At 35.5% G+C, this 20,153-nt stretch overlaps 1 long non-coding RNA gene across 3 annotated transcripts in view; it reads left to right on the top strand.

Moving 5' to 3' along the window:
- The first annotated feature begins 611 nt into the window (after positions 1 to 611).
- The window catches only part of LOC129145297 (uncharacterized), a 64,660-nt gene continuing 45,118 nt past the window's right edge, over positions 612 to 20,153 (top strand). For 2 of the 3 annotated variants that reach the window (XR_008550636.1, XR_008550637.1), the window contains exon 1: positions 612 to 626. This is a non-coding gene — a long non-coding RNA (uncharacterized LOC129145297). The other variant, XR_008550638.1, reaches the window with a different exon arrangement.

The following is a 20,153-nucleotide window of genomic DNA, read 5'->3' on the forward strand; positions in this document are numbered from 1 at the left end:
TGGATAATTTATAGTGAATTTCCCATTATATGGTTGTCACAACACATTCTTTGCTTTATTTTGTGGCTACCTATTCATTTCTAAGAGCCTTCCTTTTTATAAAATGTTTTAGCAAGACCTCAAATTCTTAATATCGACTAATGTTATTACAAAGTGGAAAGCATTTCTCTGAGTCAATAAAGTATTATATATATAGAAGATGATCGATAGCCTATTTGCAGTCATTTATCTTCTTGTAACAACTGATTTGGAAAACAGAGGTATGAACTTGACCATACTCAAAATTACAGAGTTCTTTAATCATCTTCTCTAATGCTAAAACATTTTAATTTTAAAACAAGCAACACAGTGAAGGCAAGATGAAAACAGGATGTGTTACAGAGTCTCCCGCTGCTGTTTCATTATGCATAAGCACTTTGTCAGAAGTTATTTAGGTACAAGAAATTCAGGGTCCCTGCCTTGCCTGTCCCCCTCACCATATCCTTTGAGTACTAACTTGCTGGAAGTCATAGCCCAACTGCTCCACCCCCTCCAACCTTCCCCACATTATGACATCACATTAAGCCTGGAATGGAAGCACCATCTTAGTCACTTATTTTAAAGGTGAAAACATTCTTGTACTCCAGGTAAGCAGATTTTAAAGGAACATACATGTGTTTACTTGGTTTAGATTGCCAGCTTACTTTCTTAAATTTACTCTTTTGCACATCAGTCTATTTTGCAAAAGATTTCCCTAAAGCTATTGCTATTCTGCCTCAGATAAAATGGTAAGTTTTAATTCATTTCTTATTTTTTTTCTTTCATATCTCTTGGCTTACACTCTAGGATAGCTCAAATCACTAAACTTCACAGCAGCCACAGAAGAGAAAAGTTAAAAAATATCCTCTTCCCTCTTCCCACTTTTTTTGGCCATATGTCAGTGAAGAGTCTGAAGAGCCTTTGTGGGGCAGAAATTGTGAGAGTTCTTTTATTTAAATTTTTATCTTCTGGTCATGATTATGAATGTTTGCACCTTTGGTTCCCATGCAGATGCCTAAAACTTTAAGAAAGTCCTTCTTTCTTACAAGAGGATCCCTATGTGCCAAGGAGTATAGAGGGAATCCTCACTATTTTCCTCTTCCCCTATTTGCTAGCCTGCTCACTTCCAAGGCAGATCTAGTTTGGTAGCCCCAAAACTCTAAGTTTTTATTAGAGGGCTGGGTTCCATGGGTGCCCAGTAGTATGGGGGAAAACCATAGTAAGAGGTAATAAGAGAAAGAGTCCATCATTGATTGACTATTGACTATCCCAGACTATGCATGTAGAGAACTGATCCAATATATTTTGAGAAAAGTTTTGAGAATTTAACACTTGCGTAGACCACTACCCATGCCTACAACTGCATGTAGAATTAATCTAAAGACCACTGAAGAGGCTTTGAAAATTAAATAGACACAGAAACCACAGCCCATTAAAGGCTTGAATTTGAATGTAAGCTACAACAAACATTTCAATATTCCGCAGAGAATTTTCTCATGACGTAAGAGAGAAAATATTTATTATATAACCAAAGTTATTCAACATACAAAGATCCAAGACAATTTCAACATTTTTAAGGGGAAGTTAATAAGCAAACATCAACTCACAGATGACTCAGATGGTAAAATCACAAAATATGGACCTTAATGCAGCTATTATATAATCACATTCATTAAATAACAGCAAAACCTCTTGAAATGAATGTAGGCAGAGTTGTCCACAAGGAAATAAAACAACTATGAAGATTAAATGGGAATTTTGAAAATGAAAAATTAAATAAAATACATTTCACTGCCAGGAATTAGTAGCAAAATGGAAAAGATAAAGAAGAGTCTATAAAGATAGATGGATAGAAAATTTGCAACTTATATTAAAAGAAAAACAATTAAAAAGAGTGGATAAAGCCTATGGGATACAGAATACAATCTCAAAGGGTTTAGCACTCATGTTATATAGGATTGTTGGAGAAGAAAGGAAAAAGGGTGATGCAGAATAAGTAATTGCTGAAAACGTAATTTGGTAAGAGACATAAATTTACAGATTCAAGAAATTCAGAAAGGCAAAAAAATGATAAACACTCATTATTGTCAGATAAGGAAAACCAAAGAAAAAACTTTGAAAATAGCCAGAGAAAAACAGCATCTTCTATATTGGGAAAAGATCAAATGACTTCAGATTCCTCATCAAAAACCACAGAAGGCACCTGAAGAATATTTTTTCAAGTGTAGAAAGACTGTTAATCCATACATCTGTATCAAAGAAAAATCTACATTAGGTATGAAGGTATTTTTAAATGAAAGAAAGTTAAAATAATTTACTAAAAGCAAGCCTTCTATAAAATAAATACTGAAGAAAGTTTTTCAGGAATAGGAAAATTATACTAGAAAGAAATGTGAAATTGTAAGGATGAAAGAAGAATAAGAGACATAGCAAATATCTGTGTAAAAATATCAGGCTATCTTTTCTCATATTTTTAAAAATATGAATGATTGCTTAAAGCATGCATTTTAATATTGGTTGATTGTGTTCTCAATGTATAGAAATGAGGTCATATAGCATTTAAGCTGGAACACTATGACAATCCTCTAAGTTCTCCATATTGCACTTGAAATGGTAAACTAGACTAAGTAGATGATGAAAAACTTGTTATGTCTATTATCACCCTCAAGCAATGACAAAAAAAAAAAAAACAACTATAGTAGTAGAAAGTCAAAAAACTAATAAGCTTAATAAGATGGAAGAAGAGGAAAAAGAATGAAAAATAAAAGTGACAAACAGAAAATCAATATGATGGTAAACCAAAATGCAACCATATAATACATCAAATAAACATGTCCTAAATGCACCAATTAAAAGTGTCAAATTGCAGAAGAAAGCAAACTACATATAATCTAAAATAAAATGAACCTAAAATATAACAATATAGATGTATAAAAAGCAAAAGCATGCATATGCTATTTAATACAGCTATTACTCAAATGAAAACCAGAATGGCAATGTTACTATCAGAAAAATTATTTCAAGAACAAGGACAATTGCCAGAAATAAAGAGGGGATTACCTAATAATTTGATTTGTACACACATATTAACAGAGCTTAAAAAATATGTGAGGCAGACACTAATAGAACTAAAAGAAAGAAAAATCCACACTTGCAGATTTCAACCTTTCTCAATTGTACAACAAATACAGAGATTTTCAAAAAGGATATAGGAGAGCTGAACATTACCATTCAACCTGACCTGGTTGCTGTTTATTGATTACACAATTCCCAACAACTGAATGCATCTTCTTTTCAATTGCTCTTGGAACATTCACCAAAATGATCTGCTCAATATCCAGACTTCATATATATATGATATGCTCATTTTACATGGCATACTATTTAAAGTTATTTAAACCTGAAGAATGAACAACCATATAGAAGTTTTACAAAATAAAAATGAGTGAAAAGAAAAATCAAAAGAGCAAATAGCACAATAATGACAATGTAATAAAGAATTATTAATGAATAAATAAAACGAGAGTAATTTCTGTTTAGGTACTCATATCACATTTTTAAAAAGAAACCATGAGAAAGTCAAAACATTTTCTGTCTAAAATTCAATAAAACTGGAATTAAAAATGCTAAGACTAAACAAAAAAATAACTTTCCAAAATTAAAATCCACACTTTACAGCAACCTCCACATAAAATAAAAACTCAAAATGAAATTACAGAATATCTTAAAAATATATTATAAGCATTGTGTGGAGATTCTTTGGGGAGGTCTAGCATTATGTTCATTTAATTCATAGTCTTATGTGTTTATACTAGTAAGAAAATAGTTAATTTGACACAAAAATCCAGAAAAATAAAATAAGAACATACAGTAAATGAATAATTAAACAGATGTTAATTTAATTGAAAACAATTAAATTATATTGAAAAAATATTTGCTAATACCATTAATAATGATTTTAGCCAGGGAACAATGGAAAACGTCACATTTAAACCAAAGACAATACAGATGCCTAATAAAAATATTATCTAATGTTTCACACTGTCCCACACATAAATTTGTGAACGTGGGCTAATTTGAATTAATAATATTTAATATCGACCACAGAACAGAAACCAAAGTATCAATGCTCCCGGATGAAATCGAGAAAACTGGCTACTGAGAACCTCCTGTTCTTCAATTTAAATTACTGCGGAGTTTAAACTTCTGTTCGAAACTTTGCAATTGCTTCTACTGCATGTGTAACGCCTCGCAAATTCCTTACCTTGTGTAGGGGCAGCCGTGCAGGTGGGCAACATAGGGAGACCTGGGCCAGGGCGCTCTGGGCGTTCTCTGGCGTTTTCATGACGTCTCTGAGTGACGCTGCCCTTATATTGGGGCCTCTGGGTGCAGGTGGGCCCACACCGTACTCTAGTGTCCGCCATCAGGCATGCGCACCCCGAGCCCAAGCTCCCAAGCGTCTCCGCGGTTTAAGGCCGCAGAAGGTAGCCACCGAGGCGAGCGGTGTAAAAGCCTGAGCAATTTCATACACCCTACACCGTGATCTACGTGGTCCTCCATTTGGTTGGGTGACCAACTCAACTGGCTTGCCCAGAACTGAAGTATTTCCTGGGACACAGGACTTGCTGACCTTCAGCCAGGGACCTTCCAGGAAACGCGAACTGTTACCCTGTGCCTTGGAGGGCATCCCTGATTTGAGCCTCCTCCAGAGACCTTGACTTAATTACTCAACTCTACCAAGAACATTCTTAGGTCATAGAGTTTACATTCATTTGCTGCTCCCCTAGCTTGGAATGCTGTCAAGATATGTCAATATTTTTTCCTCAAAAAAAATAAAAAAGTAGAATAGCACTAAAAAGACGTCTAATAATGTCAGGATAAAACAAAGAATGCATTAAGAAAAATAGAACTTCTGGCCAATGGAAATACACAAAAAAGAGAACAAATATTAGAAAACAATAATTGAAACTTCATTTTCAGGTGGTTGACTTTGTAAATAAAAGAGTCATCTGAAAACTAAAAAATGTTGAGTAGGGCTCCGCTGGTGGCGAAGGCGGTTGAGCGCTGGACCGTGAAGCTGTCCCGCAGTCTCTGCAGCGCGGGTTGGATCCCGGCAGGCCGGCGAGGGTCCCACATGGCATGGCAGACCCCTCCTGCCACGCCCGCTGCTCCCTTCAACAATGTATTTCGTCAGTCTGCTGTTCTGATGCCCGCTCTGTCTCTGGTGACTTCTTTTACCCTCCCGCACATCTGGCCTGTACCCCGGTTCTTGTATAAATAAATCTTTAAAAAAAAAAAAAACTTAAAAAAATGTTGAGTAATCGTCTATCCAATTAACACCTGGATGCTTTGGTGGTGGGTTACTGCAATGACTATACCTGAAGGGGGAGATCCACTCCCTCCAAAATACTAAAGATGATGTAAAACAACAGTACTTCAATTAAAAGTGTAAGCAAACAAACAAAACAGACCCAAATCAAGTAGTTTAATTTTAAACAAAATTAGAATCAGACTAAAGTAATAAAATATATCATACATTAAAGTATCAGCAATAACAAAGTATTTAGTATTAAACATAATTTAAAAACTCTACCAAAGTTTGTAAATGAAAAATATGCATCAATAAAATGAGTATAGGTGACGATTTTTGTATGTTCTGTTAATTCTGTACAAGTAAAATACTAATTGTATTCTTGATGTTAATGATTATTAATTTAAAATATTGGAGCAAAATATTTGAAATAGTAAATAAATTTGAAAAAGAGTAAAGAGAGAAGTAGCAATAAAACTGTAAATATTTTATAAAATGGTGGGATTAAAGGAGGTACTAACACAGGAATGCAACAAATTAACATGAGTTCATATGTAGGTGTGGCAGTTGACCAAATTATAAAGATGGCATTTCATATCTTTATGAATAAATTAGATTATTCAGTAAATGATGTAAGACATAAAGGAAAAATGTCAACTTCTTACAACATCTTCTATAGCAAAATAAATTCCAATGGATATAATATTTAAATGTAAAAATAAAACATTTTAAAGACAAAAATAACAATTTGTTGGCAATAACTATGGGATATAATTTACATATCAAAAATTATTTGCATATCAAGGATTAACCCATTAGTTTTAATAACATCACAATTTAATAATTTTTAGTTTATTCTCAAGGTGTGCAACCTTCCTCCATACCTTCAGCAGTAACTCCCCATTTTCCTAAACACCTTTACCCAGTGAGTAAAGAGATCCGTCCTCACCAGTGTGGGTTGGCATCATTCGATTTGTTGAGAGCCAGGGTGAAATAAAAAGGAAGAATAAGGATGAATTTGCTCTCTGAGCTCTGTCACTCTTCAGCCCTTGAACATCAGAGAGTCTGATTTTTTCAGCCTTTGGCCTCTGAGCACTGGGACTGACACCAGTGCCCCCCAGGGCCTGGGATTGGGGACAACACCAGTCTCCTGATTCTCTAGTTAGCAGATAACAGTTTCTTGACCTTCATAACCACATGAGCCTCCTATGAAGTGGCCTCCTAGAGTTGCTCTCCTGACTCAGGGAGTCTCAGAATATGTGGAAGTTTATATCTGAGTTTATTGACTTCTATTTCCCACTTTCTCAATTCTCGTTGCCCACAGACTTCCTTGCCATGCCAGAGAGCTTATATTTTTCCTAATAATTGTGTCAAAAATATATTTTCATCATATCTGTATGTGTGGAGGGGAGTTCTATAAGGTAAAAGGCCTGAATTATACAAATCTTTGTTGATCAAATTCCAATACTGTTCAGGAGCATGATGAGTATTATGCCTGCATAGCTTGATTGTGATTATTTACACATTTTTGATATCACAAGATATGTTACCAAAGTGCAATTTTTTAATGGTTGCTGCTTATTTTATCTTATGAAATGACTCTAAATTATGTAACTATTTTTTGTTGGATTTTTGGATTACTAAGAATTTTTTTTTCTAGCTTATAATTGAAATAACTTGAAAACCATTACTCATACTCTTTTCCTTAAGATAAATTACTAGAACTGAAATTATTGTGTTAAATAAGAACATTTTAAACAAGTTGTCATTATCTTTATCTACATCTATGCAGAAGAGTAGAATTAAGGAAAGGCTAGATGCATACCTTATTATGATCCAATATAAATTCAAATATCACTTAAGTTTTTACTGTGACATTTGCCCCAAAAAATTTCCCAAAGAAAAAATAATGTAAAATTGTTCCAAAATGGTGTCCAAAAATATAATAAGATTAAAATTTGTATTTGTATACCATTAGCACTGTACAAAATTGTATAATTGTACAAAAAATAAGCCAGCACTCATAAAATAAATTATAAATGTGACCTCTACCTATATTTTCATTAAACTATTATAAAAGAGTAAGTCAAAGTGGAAAGGTTTTATGGGGTTAAACTTCTCTTGTCATTTATTTTTCTGCTTGTACAGTTTGAAAAGCAACTGAAAAGAAACACCCAATATTTTTAGCTCCAGCTGTCAAAAATAGGAAGTATGTAAATTAAGCCTATAATTCAGATCTTTCTGTGAATCTGTCTGACATACCTAAAATCATGTTAATTATTGAAACTGACAAGTAGTTGTAATTAATTTCTCAAGTTTCCACTATTCTTATACAGCAATCTGTGGAAACTGATGTCTATTAGGGATAAAGCACTGTATTAAAAAAGTAAAACAGAAATGATGCAATCCAAATACACAAATTGAAATTATTTGTCTAATGTTCTTTAATACATATCCTGTTGTAAATTGACTTTGAAATTATATTGAAAAAAGAGAGCTATTTTCACACTACCTTTAATTTGAAATAAACTGTTCATAGAAGAGGTATAAGACTTTGTAATACTTTTGATAATTTTTCTACGTGCTTTCACTCATTTTAATCTAAAATATGTGATATCTTCTTGGATCTACATGAAAATGGCTTGAGGGCCTCCCCTGGTGGCACAGCAGTTGAGCACTGGGATGTGAAGCTGCCTGCAGCCTCTGCAGCGCCGGTTCTATCCCCAGCCACTGTCGAGGGACCCACATGGCACACAGACCTCTCCTGCTGTCTGCTGCTCCCTGCAGCAGTGTATTTCATCAGTCTGCCTGTTCTATTCCCTGCTCTGGCTCTGGTGAATTCTCTCTCCCTCCCAAGCTTCTGACTATACCCAGTGCTTGTATAAATAAATAAATAAATCTTTAAAAGAAAAGAAAATGGCTTGAAGTTTCTTGCTATATGTTCCAGAAAAATGTGACATTGAAAGGTTGAAAGGAAAATTGTTAAGTGGCTTTCAATATATAAAAAATTATTTGTTTTATATTTTTGATACCTTTCCTTGGTGGTAAAAATCTGAATTTGATCCAGTTACATTGCTATGTGCAAAGAAATTAAGAAGCTGCATTTCTTTTTAAATTATTTATACTTATAATCTGAACTATTTTTATAGTCAGGGGCTTTATTACATTACCAAAAATCAGTCTAGGTTTTATTTAACTTTAGTCAGGGAGAATTAAGAATTTTATCTTTAAACAGATTTACTTACTGGATTAAAAAAAAACACATTTTATCCATTACATATAAGTTTAATGTGTGTGTGTGTGTGTGTGTTCGTGTGCATGCATACATGCATGTGCTAATATATTTGGTCATATTGATTTATCTCATAAGATTCAGAAAAATTGTTCAAGGAATGAAATAGCATGATGGGATTTATATTCAAAATAACTGTGTTTAATAAATATAAATAAATAAATAAAGTCATTTTTGCAACAGTCCTTTCACTCAAAATATTAATCAAGCATTTTATATGTTGAAGAGGTAATTCTTCACACAGAAAAATGGTCAAACTAGATTGAAATTTCATTCAGTTCCCAAAGTTCATGATACCACTCTCCTTCACAAAACTGTCTCTCTTATGTTTTGTTTGTCTTAATTTGTTTTCAAAATACTAGCACTTTTTAAAAAAGATTTAGTTTTATTTATTTATGCATACATGAATTGGGGTGTAACCCAGGGACGTGGGGGTAGAAGGGTGAGAGGATTCACCAGAGTCAGAGTGGGGAGCAGAACAAGCAGATTTTACTGAAATACACTGCTGAGGGGAGAGAGGAGAGGTCTGCTGTGCCATGTGGTTCAGCTCCCTGATGGTATCAAACTAATGCCACAGTGGCCAATAGCTTGATACTGCTGAGACTTTAACCCCTACACCAACAGGGAGACCCAAAATACTAGCACTTTTATCTGCTAACAAAATGTCATTGTGCATTAACAGTTTTAGAATTTTTCATTTATGTCTGTAGTCTTCACAGAGAGTACAGAAAATGGTCTCATTATACGAAGTATTGGTACAAAAGTTTGTTAGACTTGTTTGGATATTGAAACACATTTCCCAAAGACATCTCATACCTGATGATGTTTACTGGCAATTAGGAAAATTGATTTGTTTTTTAAAGTTAGTCTTGAATGTCTGGCCATGTGGAAATAAACAAGCTAAGTGGATGAAGGCAGTGCATAGAGGTTTTTATTGAAATTCTGAAAGGGAATTCTAAAAGTACAAAATAAAAGTTTAGAATTTAGAGGTCATATATAAAAGAGCAATTTTTATTTTAATATTGGCATTCTGGATGGTGGAATGAAGATTTAGTGGGGCTAAATAAAATACATGGACGTTGAATGTACCATGTTGGCAGGTAGGGAATAGTAGGTAGCTGGGTGAAGCTGCAGACCAATTTGCCTCAGGAGTCAAGGACACCAAAAGGACTCACTGAATGAATATAACTGATCTAGGGAGTAAATCATAGATATTTGGTTTTGGGACTAAGAAATAAATTCAAGCTAAAGTGCCTACTCTAATGTTGGTGTTTCTGGCAGGTATCAGGTAGGGTTTGGGTGTTAGCTGGGCAGATAGTACTTTGTATGACAAAACAAAAACACACAGGCTGCATCAATGTACTAGTGATTATCTGTGAGAATAAGTGCGTTTGAGTCACTCAGTGTCTTCTTTCAAAGTTTGTTCCATGCAAAATATTTTCCAAGTTCTTTAGGAACTGTTATGACTATTAATAAAGCACTGTGAGTGATGAGAATATTTCCCCTGCCCCCACCAGCAAACTGAAAGAAGGGGCTGGAAAAGTAGAAGTTGAAGAGATGGACTGGGTAGAATTCTTTATTCTCTTGTTACTTATTTTCTGGTGGAACACTAGGAGGGTCTAATGATGTCTTTAAAATATAGTTTGCTAAAAATACAGATTTATCTAATTATAAACAATTCTTACTTGCTGCAGACTGAACATATGCTCTTCTACTGAGGGTGAAAATATAGTCTGCAATCCTATCTTTATTAATTTTCAGTGTAATTCTTGGATTCCAAATCTACCTTGGTAGCAAGATTTTTGTGTCTCTTCTCCCTGTTTTCCATGAATTCAAGGGTCTGACACACCATAAAATAAGGAATGGGTCCAACAAATGACTTCCATATTCAATTCAGGATAGCTTTGCATCTACTTTTTGCTGCCACAGAAGCCTCACTTGCAAAAACAGACCCTACAAGACATTACAGTGTAGTCTTCCCTGATTTGATACTCCCACAAGTGTGCATTCTTAAAAAAAAAATTCATTCTTTTTCTCTCTCTCCCTTCCTTTGTCCTCTTTCCCTTCTTTCTTCCATCACTTCCTCCTTTCCTCCCTCCCTCTCTATTTGCCTTTTATTTTCTACAAATCAAGTAATTTCCTATGTCAACACTAAATTCCAAACACAGATGTCCCATCTCTAAAATTCTAACTCTGAATGTTTAACTCTTTTACATTACATCATACTTTCCCCAATGTGTCCTCTCTCACACCACCACCAAATAACCTAGGCAGCAGCCGACTCCAGGAACAATGAGTCAGTATCTGGTATTTCACAGAGTGAGAATATCCCATGTCCCACTCTCCAAAACACATACTCAAAGGCCTGGGAATTTAAGTTCCCCAAAACACAGAAACTAATATGCATTTGTATCCTATCCACTGAAATTGTAGACACTGCCTTTCACCACTGAGGGTATTCTTAGTGATCCTATAAACTTGCACTCCAACACTTCTGAAAGGACCCACAATCTCTTAATGAACAATGATTTAATATTCTAAGGACCTGTCTGCTTATGGCATGGGAATTTCCATTGACTTGTTCATATCCAGTAATTTGCATCATCTTTTTTTGTTTCTAGGTATTTTTTTGCATTACATTAATTTGTCCAGTTCTTTCATGAGATTTCACCATTGTATATAGTGTTCTTTATCTGAACTCTCCAAAGTTTACTTTTTTTATTTCATACATTTTTACATCATTTTTCATTTTTGCACAATGTATGCATTTTCATCTTGTTTATAGTTCCCATACAATTCCCACCCCTCCCCACCCTGGTTTTGATCCTACTCCCTCCTCACCCACCTGTAGTGTGTCTCTGGTTTATAGTTGCTTGTTGATTTTGATTTTTACTTTATTATAATTAGTCTTTTTCCTGGTCCCTTGTTTAGGTTTCCTAAATCCCTGCTATAAGTGAGACCATCTGGTATTTTTCTTTTTCTTTCAGGCTTATTTTGCTGAGCATGATCCCTTCCAGCTCCATCCATGCTGCAAATTGCATGAGTTTATCTTTTTTGATTGCTGAGTAATATTCCATTGTGTATACATACCACATCTTCTTGATCCAGTCATCTATTGTTGGGCATTCGGATTGTTTCCAAAGCTTAGCTATTGTAAATAGCGCTGCTATAAACATAGGGTGCAGTTGCCCTTTTGAATTAATGATTCTGTGTCCTTTGGGTAAATACCTAGGAGTGGAATTGCTGGATCATATGGAAGCTCCATCTTTAGCAGGTTGAGGAATCTCCGCACAGCTCTTCATAGTGGTTGGACCAGTTTGCACTCCCACCAGCAATGCAGGAGAGTTCCTTTTTCTCCACATCCTTGCCAACATTTGTTGTTGCTAGTTTTTTTAATATGTGCCATTCTCACTGGTGTAAGATGGTATCTCATTGTAGTTTTGATTTGCATATCCCTGATTACAAGTGATGCTGAAAATATTTTCATATGCCTGTTGGCCATTTGCATCTCCTCTTTGGAGAAATGTCTTTTAAGTTCTTCTGCTCCTTTATTGACTAGATTATTTACCTTGTTTTTGTTGAGTCTCATCAGCTCTTTGTAGATTTTTGTGATCAGTCCTTTATCATTAGTGCTGCATGTAAAAATTTTCTCCCAGTTGGTGGGGTGTCTATTTGATTTTGTATCCTGCTGCACAGATTTTGTATTTTGTTGTACAGAAGCTCTTTCATTTGATATAGTCCCAGCTGTTTATCTTTGCCTTCACTATCACTGCTTTGGGTGATGTGTCTTTAAAGATGTTACTGAGGTGGGGCCTCCCTGGTGGTGCAAGGGGTTAAGCACGGCACTATGGAGCAATCTGCAGCCTCCGCAGCACGAGTTCGATCCCTGGCCAGCCAGAGAGAAATCCACATGGTGAAGCAGATCTCTCCTGTCTCACCCACTGCTCCCCTCAGCAGTGTATCTCAGTCAGTCTGCCTGTTCTGCTCCCCACTCTGTCTCTGGTGAATCCTCTCACCCCCTGCATCTCTGGCCTATACCCAGGCTCTTGTAGGCATAAATAAATAAATATTTAAAAAAAAGATGTTACTGAGGTGTATGTCATATAGTGTTTCACCTATATTTCCTTCTATATATTTTATGGTTTCAGGTCTTATATCTAGTTCTTTAATCCATTTTGAGTTGTTTTTTGTACATGGTGTGAGGTAGAGTCAAGCTTCATCCTTTTGCATGTAGCAGACCAGTTTTCCCAGCATCATTTATTGAACAAACTTTTTTTGCTCCATTGCATAGTCTTTGCTCCTTTGTCAAAGATTAGTTGACCATAAATTTGTGGGTTTATTTCTGGATTTTCTATTTGGTTCCTTTGGTCTGTGTGTTGGTTTTTGTTCCAATATCATGCAGTTTTGATGACTATGGCTTAGGAGTATAGTTTGAAGACTGGGAGTATGATACCTCCATCCCCTTCTTTTTTTTTTTTTTTTCAGGAGAGCTTTGGCTATTCGGGGTTTTTGGTGGCTCCATATGAATTTCATCAATATTTGTTCTATTTCTTTGAAGAATGCCATTGAAATTTTTATTGAAATAGCACTGAATCTGTAAATTGCTTTTGGTAGGATGGCCATTTTGATAGTGTTAATTCTTCCAATCCATGAGCAGGGGATGTCTTTCCATTTCTTTGTGTTTCTTCTATTTCTTTTTTTTTAAATAGAGGTATGCTTTTATTTATTTGTTTGTTTGTTTGTTTGTTTTTGTTTATACATGCACTGGGTATAGTCAGAAGCGCAGGAGGGTGAGAGAATTCACCAGAGCCAGAGCAGGGAGCAGAGCAGGCAGAAGGACCGAAGTACACTGCTGATGGGCGCAGCAGGCAGCAGGAGAGGTCTGCGCGCCATGTGGGACCCTCCTCCGGTGGCCGGGGAGCAGCCGGGGATCGAACCGGCACTGCAGAGGCCGCGGGCAGCTTCGCAACCCAGCACTCAACCACTGCGCCACCGGGGAGGCCCTCTTCTATTTCTTTTAACATTGTTTTATAGTTTTCTTTGTATAGGTCCTTTACCTCTTTTCTTAGGTTTACTCCCAAGTATTTGATTTTTTTTGTTTCAATAAAAAAGGGATGTTTTTCTTGATTTCTTCTTCTTCAGATTTATTGTTTGTGTATAGGAAGGCTACTGATTTTTGCGTGTTGATTTCGTATCCCGCTACTTTGCTAAACTGATTGATTAGTTTGATTAGTTCTTCTGTGGAGTCTTTGGGGTTCTCTCTCTATATATAGTATATATATATACTATCATCTGCGAATAGTCATAGTTTTACTTCTTCCTTCCCTATTTGGATTACTTGTATGTCTTTCTCTTGTCTTCTTGCTCTGGCTAGGACTTCCAGTATTATATTGAAAAGCAGTGGTGAGAGTGGACATCCTTGCCTTTTTCCAGATCTTAATGGAAATGCTTTCACCTTTCCACCATTGAGAATGATATTGGCTATGGGCTTGTCATAGATGGCTTTTATGATGTTGAGGTATGGTCCTTGTATCTCAAGGATTTCAAGGGCCTTTATCATATATGGGTGTTGTACTTTGTCAAAAGTTTCTCAGCATCTATTGATATTATATGTTTTTTATATTTCTTTTTGTTGATATGTTAGATTACACTGATTGATTTTGGATGTTGAACCATCCTTGTGTCCCTGGAATAAATCCTACTTGGTTGTGCTGAATTATCTTATGGATACATTGTTGGATTCTGATAGCTAAAATTTTATTGAGGATTTTTGCATCAGTGTTCATTAGAGAGATTGGCCTGTAGTTTTCTTTTTCGTGTTGTCCTTGTTTGGTTTTGGTATTAGTGTAATGTTGGCTTCATAGAACGTGTTTGGTATTATCCCTTCCTTCTCAATTTTTTTAAAGTGTTTATGAAGGATAGGCACTAATTTGTTTCTGAATGTTTGGTAGAATTCATTTGTAAATCCATCTGGTCCTGGCTTTTGTTTTTGGGGAGGGTTTTGATTACCATTTCAATTTCATTGCTTGTAATTGGTCTGTTTCAGTGTTCTATTTCTTCTTTATCTAGCTTTTGGTGATTGTAAAGTTGTAGGAAATTGTCCATATCTTCGAGATTGTTGAGTTTGTTTGCATTTAACTGTTCATAGTAGTTTTTGATTATTTGATTTCTGCTGTGTCACTTGTGATTTCTCCTCTTTCATTTGTGATCCTATTTATTTGTGCTTTCTCCTGTTTTTCCTTTGTGAGCCTGGCTAGGGGTTTGTCTATTATATTTATATTTTTGAATAACCAACTTTTGGTTTCGTTGATCTTTTGGATTTTTTTTTTTTTAGTTTCTATTTCATTTATTTCTGCTTTGATTCTTATTATTTCCTTTCTTCTAGTGGTTTTAGGGTTTTTTTGTTGTTGTTCTTTTTCTAGTTCTTTGAGATGTGAGATTAGGTTGTTTCTTTGAGTTCTTTCTTGTTTCTTGATGGGAGCCTGTATTGCTATATATTTTCCTCTTATTACTGCTTTTGCTGAGTCCCATGCATTTAGGAAATTGGTATCCTCCTTGTCATTCAACTCAAAATATTTTTTAATTTCTTCTTTGATCTCATTAATCCAGTGGTCTTCCAGTAGTGTGGGTTTCAATCTCCATCAGGTGGGAGGGTTCCTTGCCTTGTTTTTCTGATTTATTTCTAGTTTGATGCCTTCATGGTCAGAGAAGATGGTTGGTATGATTTCAATCTTGGTGTATCTGTTGATGTTTGTCTTGTGTCCCAGTATGTGATTGATCCTAGAGAAAGATCCGTGTGTGCTTGAGAAAAATGTGTACTCAGATTTTGGGGGGGTTAGTGTTCTATAGATGTCTGTTAAGCCCATGAGCTCTAGATCCTTATTTAGAGCTTTAATGTCCTTGCTTATTTTTTGTCTCGTTGATCTATCCACTGTTGATAGTGGTGTGTTAAAGTCTCCTATTATATATGTGTTTTCTCTGATGTTTGTTCTCAGAAATGATAAATAGTTGTCTGATGTATTTTGGTGGCTCCTTCATTTGGTGAGTATATGTTAACGAGTGTTATTTCTTCTTGAAGTATTGTCCCCTTGATCATAATGTAGTGACTGTTGGGTCTCTTTATACTTTTTTGAGTTTGAAATCTGTTTTATCTGATGTAAGTATGGATGTTCCTGCCTTCTTTTTTGGTCCTCTTGCTTGTAGGATTGTTTTCCATCCTTTTACTTTCAGTCTAATTTTATCTTTTGTAGTTAAGTGAGTTTCCTGGAGACAAGGTTGGCTTTTGTTTCTTAATCCAGCCTGTGACTCTGTTTCTTTTTATTGAAGAGTTTAGTCTGTTTACATTTAGAGTTAATATTGATATGTTAGCATCTGTATTTGCCATTTTGTTTGTCTTTTCTCTGGTTTTATTTATTTTTAATTTTTTTGTCTTGTTTCATTCTTATTCATCCCTCTGTTGGTTCTGGCTTTAGGACTCCCTGTAGTATTTTTTGGAGTGGGGGTTTAGTCGTAATGAAATTCTGGAGTTTCTGTTTGTCTGTGAAGGTCCTTATTCTTTCTTCATAGAGGAAGGAAAGCTTTGCGGGATAGAGTATTCTTGGTTGGCATCTGTTGTCTTGGAGTCTGTTGACTATGTCCTTTCACTCTCTCCTTGCCTGTAGTGTTTCTTCAGAGAAGTCTGATGTCAGCCTGATTGGTTTTCCTTTGTATGTTATCTGTTTCTTCCCTCTTGTCAGCTTCATTATTTTTTCCTTGTCTTGGATTCTTGGGAGCTTTACTATTATGTGTCTTGCTATATTTTTCTTTTCATTGTGGAAGTTTGGTGTTCTTCTTGCTTCTTGTAAGTCTATTTTCAGCTCCTTCTTCATGTTTGGGAAGTTCTCTTCAATTATTTCCTTGAATATTTTCTCTGTTCTTATGTCTCTCTTCTTTCCTTCTGGGATTCCTATAACTCTTATATTTCCTTTCCTTATGGAGTCAGATACTTCCTGAAGTCTTTCTTCATTCTTTTTGTTTTGTACATCTCTTTCCTTTTCTGCTTTGGTTCTTTTTACTTCTGAGTCTTCGAGAGAACTTACTCGTTCTTTCATTTCATCTATTCTGCTTTCATTGTTTTTGCCAGAGTTCTTTAGCTCCTCCATTAATCCTTTGATCTCTTGCATTTCTTTCACTTCCCTCCTATCATTTTCGACTTCTTTCAGTTTTTTAATCATGGCGATTTTAAATTCTCTGTTGGGAAGACTCATAAGTTCCGCTAAGTCACTGGTGTTGCAGTCTGGTGTTTGATTGTCTTTTTATGATGTGTCTTTTCTCTGGGAATGTGATTGGTTGCTTGTAATTTTTGTTCTCCCTGCTGCTTGTTTTCTAATTTGTCCTATGCATTGGGACACTGTGTCGCTGGTACTTGCCAGCATCTCTTTGGTGTGCTCTTTCTGGGATGTTGGGAACTGGTGGTCCGATCGAGTCCAATACTGTTATGCCAGAAGTCCAGTAGGGCAGTGGTATTACGATATGTTAATGGTCACTGTCCCTGAAAATCTCCTCCTTCTGTATTTGTTTAATTCCAGAGGTGGGACTTGAGGTCCCACAGACTGCCTTGGCAGTGGCTGGATTGTCTGCAGGGCTACAAATTGCTGGATCCCCCTCTGGACTCTGACTCCCTGCTAGGCGGGGCCAGGCTTGTGAGGGCCTTCAGCTCACCTCTGACTGTGGGACAGCCCTTTCTCAGTTCCACACAACAGCTTTGGTGAGGTCCGGACGGGCACAGAACTCCCTCAAGTTTACTATTTTTAAAGAAAATTATGTCCATCTTTTTTAAAGAGAGGTTTCAGGTCACTTCATCCTCCAAAGTCCCCATGTTGGCCTGAGAGTCAAAAAGCAAATTATTACATTGGCTATATCCTTGTCTCCCTCTGAAACTCCTGGCACCACCAATCTGTTTGGCCTCATGGTCACACTAACCACAAACCCAACCTCACATTTCTCTCCAGTTTGGCTTCTTTTACTGATGACACAATTTGCATTGACCCTGCACATGGAGTGGGAAAGAACTATAGGAAAGATCAGTTTCCTGGCACAAGTCCACTAGATAATTATCCCTTTAGGAAACAAACTGAAGATCTCTTTCTTGTATTTTCCTGTTTCTCCACTGAGAAATGTTTCTTACTAGTTCACTTACATTAAGCAGCAAAAGGACATGCTTCCAAAAAGTCATCCCTCAAATCACTTCTTTTCCTAAAGAGAAACCATCCAGTAATTCCCAGCCTGCAGAGCTTTCCTGCCCATAGAGTATGGGTACTCCTTGCATCCAGCTTTTACAGATAACTTAGAACAAATCTATTCTTGCCAAAGTGGAGGAATTAAAAGCAAATGGCATGTTTTTTCTTGACAGGAAATAATGTGAGTGGAAAATACTAGAAACGTTAAAAAAAAAGAGAAAGTACCTCAGTTAGGACAATTTAACTTTGCAGATAGACTCAAGAATTGACCAGAAAAAGAGTCAGAAATGCCTTAACCTGAACTTCAATTCCACACAGACAGCATTATAAGAACTTGAAGGAAAAGGACTTAACAATAAGCAATCTGAGGATTCTTGGATCACAGAGTCAAGATGAACTTCACAATGGAAAACAACATAAAGACCTGGTCATCTTTTTTTTTTTTATTATTACAGATGAGACAATTATAATCAAAGAAATGTTAATGTTTATTGGTTATTCACTGTAGGACAGTCTACCATATCTGACTTGACACTCTTTAAAAGGTTATTACTTTTTTTGATTATTTTGTAAGATGAGGAATATTTGACTAAGGAATATTCAGTTATTTCCCCAAGCATGCATTAGTTGTAAATGACTGAACTAGAATTCAGACTTCGATATAACTAGCTTTTTAGAGAGCTAATTTGTGATAAAGCTATATCAAACAAAGAAGAACATAACAATATATTATGTAATAATTGTGCATATATGCACTACTAAAATAAGTGTTTACTTGAAATTATGTATTTTTCATCTTATTTAACTTTTTGTTATTTACATGCTACTGTTTAAATAAAGCAACAATAAGACTTGTTAACAGTGGCAATTAATAGTGATTGTAAGTAGGAATTCTAAAATTATATGTGTGGAAAAATATAACAATATTTTAATAATTATTTTCAAACCAATGATACAGTAGGATATTTCTAGTACTTCTCTTTCTTCTGCCAAAAATACACCTCTGAGCTGCCTGCAATATTTAGGCCATTCTTCTTTTACTTGGTGGTAATATTGAACAGTTAAAAATAGAAAGCATGTTGACTTGCAATTCTGTTCTAATCAAGCCCAGATTATAGATACTTTGTGTTCTTCTAGTGTGATGACATCAAAATAAAGTTTTCTTAACACAAGCATTTTAGGATAAATATGTAGGGTTTAAATTTAGCAGTAGCAGGTATTTAGATTTATATAAAATTAGTTTTCATATCTCAAAAATTGTTGATCCCCTTTGTATTTACATTGAGTTTGTTAGATCAGTTATTTGCCGATCAGGTCTTTTATGTCTACAGTTCTATTATATAGGCTCTCCATGTCTATAATGTCCACCATTTTTCAGCTTTGGAAGGCAAGCATTGACTATCATCCTAAATTATATGTTTTTTTTCTTCAAGAAATATATATATATATATATATATATATTTTGCAATCTTTTTGCAATTTTTAAAAATTTTATTTTATATATTTTTTACAACATTTTCATTTTTGCACAATGTATGCATTTTCATGTTGGTTATGGTTCCCATACAATTCCCATCCCCCTTATCCCCTTATTTTGACTGTAATCCCTCCTACCCCTCCCCCACCCATGTAGTGTGTCTCTACTTTATAGTTGCTTGTTGATTTTGATTTTTACTTCATTATAATTAGTCTTTTTCCTGGTCCCTTATTTAGGTTTCCTAAATCCCTGCTATGAGTGAGACCATCCATTATTTATTTTTCTTTCTGGCTTATTTTGCTGAGCATGATCCCTTCCAGCTCCATCCATGTTGCTGCAAATTACATGAGTTTATCTTTTTTGATTGCTGAGTAATATTCCATTGTGTATCTGTACCACATCCAAAGGCACATTTTGTTAGTTAGTCCAAAGGCACATTCAATACAATCTGAACCAGCAAATGTAACTATTCTGTATCACAGAACAATGGGAGGAATGTTACAACTGTGTTCATTAGTGTGGTGTGCCCTAGTTAATCCAGGTTCTTTTTGACCAGATAGGATGACTTTTGGGGAGACCAAAAAACTTTTAGTTGATTGAGAAATGCTTGCCTGTCTCATCCTGGACTTTTGGGATTCAATCTTCAATTGTACTTTAGCATTCCCTTCCCACTATGCTGAACCAAAATGGCTTTCTGTGTTGTATTGTTTTCTTTCTTTTTTTTTTTTTTAAGATTTATTTATTTATTTGTTTATACAGCACTGGGTACACTCAGAAGTGCGGGAGGGTGAGAGAATTCACCAGAGCCAGAGCAGGGAACAAAACAGGCAGAATGAC

This window comes from Talpa occidentalis, unplaced genomic scaffold, assembly GCF_014898055.3.
Source record: "Talpa occidentalis isolate TD23 unplaced genomic scaffold, MPIMG_talOcc4v2.1, whole genome shotgun sequence".
In the NCBI taxonomy this organism is placed as follows: Eukaryota; Metazoa; Chordata; class Mammalia; order Eulipotyphla; family Talpidae; genus Talpa; species Talpa occidentalis.